We start from the raw sequence: 6,000 nt of genomic DNA on the forward strand, positions 1-6,000 counted from the left end.
TCATGAACACACTTCCTTCTCTCTTGCAGGACAAAGTGGCCCAAACTCAGAGGCAGCAATACTTAACCAGCAGGGGAGAGATGGGACAGGCATGACTGCGCGTCCTCATTCCATAGAGAAGATGGTGCTGTCAATAACTGGTGTGGCTACAACTGAGGGCGTGATCAGTGACAGGGCTGAAACCTCCCTATATTCCTATCTAAACCACCTTTTCCCTCCTCCCACAACGTCTTCTGATTTACAAGCTGCAGATGGTGTAAACTTGTACCTCATGCTTTCCTCCATCCGTTCACCCCATTCCTGCCATTGTACACTTTCAGATCCATGAACAGCCAGTGGTGCAGAAGCCTGAAATCCAAGAAGAAGGAGAGACTGATGAAGAAGAGATACCATCACTTAATCTAACACTTGCAACCATTGTCTCTGATACCGGCACTGAGCATGATTTAGAGGATCGTTTAAAGGTGCAATCTGCATGTGATGTGTTACTGGCCACACGTAAGCTGCAGCCAGACCAGGAGGATAGCTTTTTAAATAACTATTTCACCAGCGGGCAAGGTCACCAGCGTTCTTCCACACAGAACTTAGACGGGAAAGTGCAGAGAAAGATTGATGGCTAGGCACATGGAAAAGCTTGCTGAATTGTCAGACTTCCCAGAGAGCCTGCAGTCACTGTTGAGGACTATGAAAAAATTCAGCTCCAAGTTAGCACAGGGCTTTGAGTAGAACCTGGAGCCCATCTTTACCAGTGCAGAAAGGTGGTCAACTCCTGTAAACCCTATTATGCTACAATATCTGGTGACTGATTTTTCAGCTTCCACTGTGGTACAAGTGACCCAATGTCTGAGTGCAGCAGTGGAAACCTAATCTGAGCTCATGAAATCTCAACTTGTAGCTATGCAGATTCAGACTTCTGTCTTCATGGTTGTGGATAGTGAAAGAAGATTTCAGGATCTCACAGCAGTCTAGCAATATCCTTTGAAGTGATTAATGGATTACAAAGGTGCAGCTTGAGGGGAATGGCAGTAGCTCCATTGAGCATTATCCTGCTGTCCTGTCTCAGAATAACAGCATTTGTGCTCCCACCATTGCCACTCCACAGCGCACCTGCTGATGTCTATCAGCCAGCCAGCACATACAGCTGCTGTCCAAGTCAAATGGTGCAATTTGAAGCCAGGCCTCTAGGTCTTTCAGTGCTGCTTGAAGATATCCTACAATGCCATCTGCACCTCCTCCACTGAAAATCAGCAGCCTTTCACCATTGAAACAGTCACTGGGGTAGCACTGAGTAAGACCACTAGTAAGAAGTCTCACAACACCAGGTTAAAGTCCAACAGGTTTATTTGGTAGCAAATACCATAAGCTTTCGGAGCACTGCTCCTTCGTCAGATGGAATGGAAATCTGCTCTCAAACAGTGCACAGTGACACAAAATCAAGTTACAGAATACTGATTAGAATGTGAATCCCTACAGTCAGCCAGATCTTAAAGGTACAGACAATGTGGGTGGAGGGAGCATTAAACACAGGTTAAAGAGATGTGTATTGTCTCCAGAAAGAACAGTAAGTGAGATCCTGCAAGTCCAGGGGGCAAGCTGTAGGGGTTACTGATAATGTGACATAAATCCAACATCCCGGTTTAGGCCATCCTCATGTGTGCGGAACTTGGCTATCAGTTTCTGCTCAGCGACTCTGCGCTGATGTGTGTCGTGAAGGCCGCCTTGGAGAACGCTTACCTGAAGATCAGAGGCTGAATGCCTGTGACTGCTGAATTGCTCCCCCACAGGAAGAGAACAGTCTTGCCTGGTGATTGTCGAGCGGTGTTCATTCATCCGTTGTCGTAGCGTCTGCATGGTTTCCCCAATGTACCATGCCTCGGGACATCCTTTCCTGCAGCGTATCAGGTAGACAATGTTGGCCGAGTTGCAAGAGTAGGTACCGTGTACCTGGTGGATGGTGTTCTCATGTGAGATGATGGCATCCGTGTCGATGATCCGGCACGTCTTGCAGAGGTTGCTGTGGCAGGGTTGTGTGGTGTCGTGGTCACTGTTCTCCTGAAGGCTGGGTAGTTTGCTGTGGACAAACTACCCAGCCTTCAGGAGAACAGTGACCACGACACCACACAACCCTGCCACAGCAACCTCTGCAAGACGTGCCGGATCATCGACACGAATGCCATCATCTCACGTGAGAACACCATCCACCAGGTACACGGTACCTACTCTTGCAACTCAGCCAACATTGTCTACCTGATACGCTGCAGGAAAGGATGTCCCGAGGCATGGTACATTGGGGAAACCATGCAGACGCTATGACAACGGATGAATGAACACCGCTCAACAATCACCAGGCAAGACTGTTCTCTTCCTGTGGGGGAGCACTTCAGCAGTCACGGGCATTCAGCCTTGGATCTTCAGGTAAGCATTCTCCAAGGCGGCCTTCACGACACACGTCAGCGCAGAGTCACTGAGCAGAAACTGATAGCCAAGTTCCGCACACATGAGGACGGCCTAAACGGGGATGTTGGATTTATGTCACATTATCAGTAACCCCCACAGCTTGCCCCGTGGACTTGCAGAATCTCACTGGCTGTTCTGTTTGGAGACAATACACATCTCTTTAACCTGTGTTTAATGCTCCCTCCACCCACATTGTCTGTACCTTTAAGACCTGGATGGTTGTAGGGATTCGCATTCTAATCAGTATTCTGTAACTTGATTTTGTGTCGCTGTGCACTGTTTGAGAGCACATTTCCACTCCATCTGACGAAGGAGCAGCGCTCCGAAAGCTTATGGTATTTGCTACCAAATAAACCTGTTGGACTTTAACCTGGTGTTGTGAGACTTCTTACTGTGCTTACCCCAGTCCAACGCCGGCATCTCCACATTACGACCACTAGGGCAGGCAAAGGCACCAAGGAAATACACAATCATAAAGAATTGAATTTTCTATGGAATATTTATTGTTTTGTTAACAAATGGTGGTCTGGAATGACTGTGTTGTATTGACTTTATTTCAGGATTGTGGCCAAGAGGGCACTGCGATGGTCTGTTCCTGATAGCAAACTGTGTGACTGTTGTAGAATGGGGACTTGGGTTGTATTCATGGGAACTGGATTTGAATGAGTTGTATACAGAACATGCTGGCTGCCCCCTCTCTATTCCCTTCATAAGGTGGTCCTGGTAACCACCCTCATGTGGGCAGATTGTATAAGACACGGTGTACCATCACAAATCAGCACAACTACTCCAGCAAGAATTGGATTGCTCTGTAGAATGGTCAAAGCAGCACAACCATTTCTTTTGCAAACAAAATCATCTGCATCATAATGTCACTTGTGGCAGCAAGGCTCTCATTATATCTACATTAGTCATGGCACTTTGCTTGTGGAACTGTGCCATAGACCAGATGTAGAATGAAAAGCCCATGTACCCAGCAGCCATCATCTGGTTTGTCATGGTGCAGAAAAAGATTGATGAGAAAATGGGTTAGTGCAAGACAAAGTCATCATGTCTGCTGCCCAGGATAGCTGGCATCCACCAGCAGAATGTGTTAAATGAGTTACACACCAAGTGTGATGCGCGATATAACACACGAGAGGCTGGATGTACTCGGGAAATAAAGGCTTTTATTGCCAACAATAACAGAGCTACCATATACAGTATACGATCTCAGACTAAAGGGTCACCAGGCAGAGCAGTGGCCTTTATACCTCTCCCAGGAGGCGGAGCCGACTGGGGTGTACCATAACAACTATATTAAGAGGTAGAACAGCCCAACCCTAACCCCAACAGTAACATATCTACAGACTCATAGTACTGGCCAGACCATGACTCAGCACTACCTGGTGGGAACCAACAATGGTTCACCACAAATTGTAAGTTGAGTGAGTGGTAATCATTGTGTCTGTGGTACATCTCAGCGTTTCAATGCAGCATCCACAAAGCGATTGATAGCACCCTGCACCATGGGGAAGTCCACTCTTCTGACAATTCCACGTGTAGGCCTCACCGAGATGTTAAAGGTCCCATTGCACTATTTGAAAAGAAGTAGCAGTAAACCCTGGAGAACATGTCTCTTTAACACAAAGATAGGTTTATCATTCATCTCATTGATGTTAGCAAAATCTTATTTGGGGAAAATTATAACTTTGCTTGCATTGGATATCTATCAAAGTATTAACACCTTATGAAATCATAGAATCCCTACAGTGCAGAAGGAGGCCATTTGTGTGGAGTTTGCACATTCTCCTCGTGTCTGCGTGGGTTTCCTCCGGGTGCTCCGGTTTCCTCCCACAGTCCAAAGATGTGCGGGTTAGGTTGATTGGCTAGGTTAAAAAAATTGCCCCTTAGAGTCCTGGGATGCGTAGGTTAGAGGGATTAGCGGGTAAAATATGTGGGGGTGGGGCTTGGGTGGGATTGTGGTCGGTGCAGACTCGATGGGCCGAATGGCCTCCTTCTGCACTGTAGGGTTTCTATGATTCTATGATTTGGCCCATCGAGTCTGTACTGACAACAATCCCAACCAGGCCCTATCCCTGTAATCCCAAATATTTACCCTGCTAATCCCCCTGACACTATTGGATAATTTAGCATGGCCAATCTTCCTATTTCACACATTTTTGGAGTGTGGGAGGAAACCAGAGCACCTGGAGGAAACCCACTCAGACACAGGAATAATGTGCAAACTCCACACAGACAGTGACCGAAGCTGGGAATTGAACCCAGGTCCCTGGCGCTGTGAGGCAGCAGTGCTAACCACTGTGCCACCTGAAACACTGGAGGGGATAGTTGGATATTGGTGGTTATTGATGAAGCGGTTAAAGATGGTTGAGTCATATATGCGACTCTAAAGAACTCTGGCAACAATGTCTTGAGTGTGATAAACAAGGCGCAAATGCAATAATTTTCCTTTGTGTCAGGTACAAACTCAGCCACTTTAGAGTTATCCAATTGATCCCCCATGAACTCCAATGGAATCATACTCAAATGCTGGCTTGATGCTGAAGGCAGCTCTCTTTTGGTATTCAGCTTTTATATCCATGTCTCGATCAAGCCTGTGACAAGGTCAGGAGCTGAATGAATCTGGCAGAACCCAAACTGAACATCAGTGGACAGGTTATGGGTGAATAAGTGTTGTTTGATGACACTATTAATTACATAGTCTATCACTTTGCTGATGATTGGGAAGAGGCTGATAGGGCGGTAATTGACTTGGCTTGATTCACCCTGCTTTCTCTTGATAGGACATACTTGAGCAATTTTCCACATTGTTGGCTACTGATTAAAAAATACCTTGGATATCCATCTTTAAATTCTATCTATCAAACTTCCTCTATCTACACATATAAAATGGAATAGCGCTCCAGAGATTTTGCAATCTGAATCTTGTTTACAATCTTTCAGTTTATTTCAATTTTCATTTGAGTGAAATTATGCTGCTTCAATATCCCGGATCTCAGGCATTTATTTTTCAGAGAACGAATGTTAAAGGAGCCATAAGTCAAAGAGGGTTAGAACTTGAAATTTAAGGCATTACAATGATGGAAAAACAGAGAGAGAAAGCACTCGAGAAGCAATTAAGAGTAATGGAGAAATGAAATAAAAGCAGCTAGGTGAATAAACAGGGTTTCTGCCACATTTCCAATCAGGTTCTGGCGACTGAATGCCAGCAACTCCAAGGAAATTATGTTGCAAGATTTTTAAAAAATCCAGGAGAAACTGATCCTGTGGAAATTTGCACAAAGTATGGAAGAGAATCGGAAAGATGGGTTAATTTTAAGCTTTTGATTATGGTGCGGGTCGACGTGGAAATATCTGGTTCTTTACCTCCCACCCTTGTCCTTTAAACACACTGAATAAAGTGTGCTGTGGCTGATTAGTAGCTACCTGTTGGGAAGCTGGTTGACTAGGTGAGGAAAGAATGAGCTGCACGTCCAAACAGGGAGAAAACGTCTGGTGGGAGAGGGGTCAAACTATGAACCAAAATCAGTCACAGCTGTA

The sequence above is a fragment of the Mustelus asterias genome, chromosome 17, assembly GCF_964213995.1.
Source record: "Mustelus asterias chromosome 17, sMusAst1.hap1.1, whole genome shotgun sequence".
Lineage (NCBI taxonomy): Eukaryota > Metazoa > Chordata > Chondrichthyes > Carcharhiniformes > Triakidae > Mustelus > Mustelus asterias.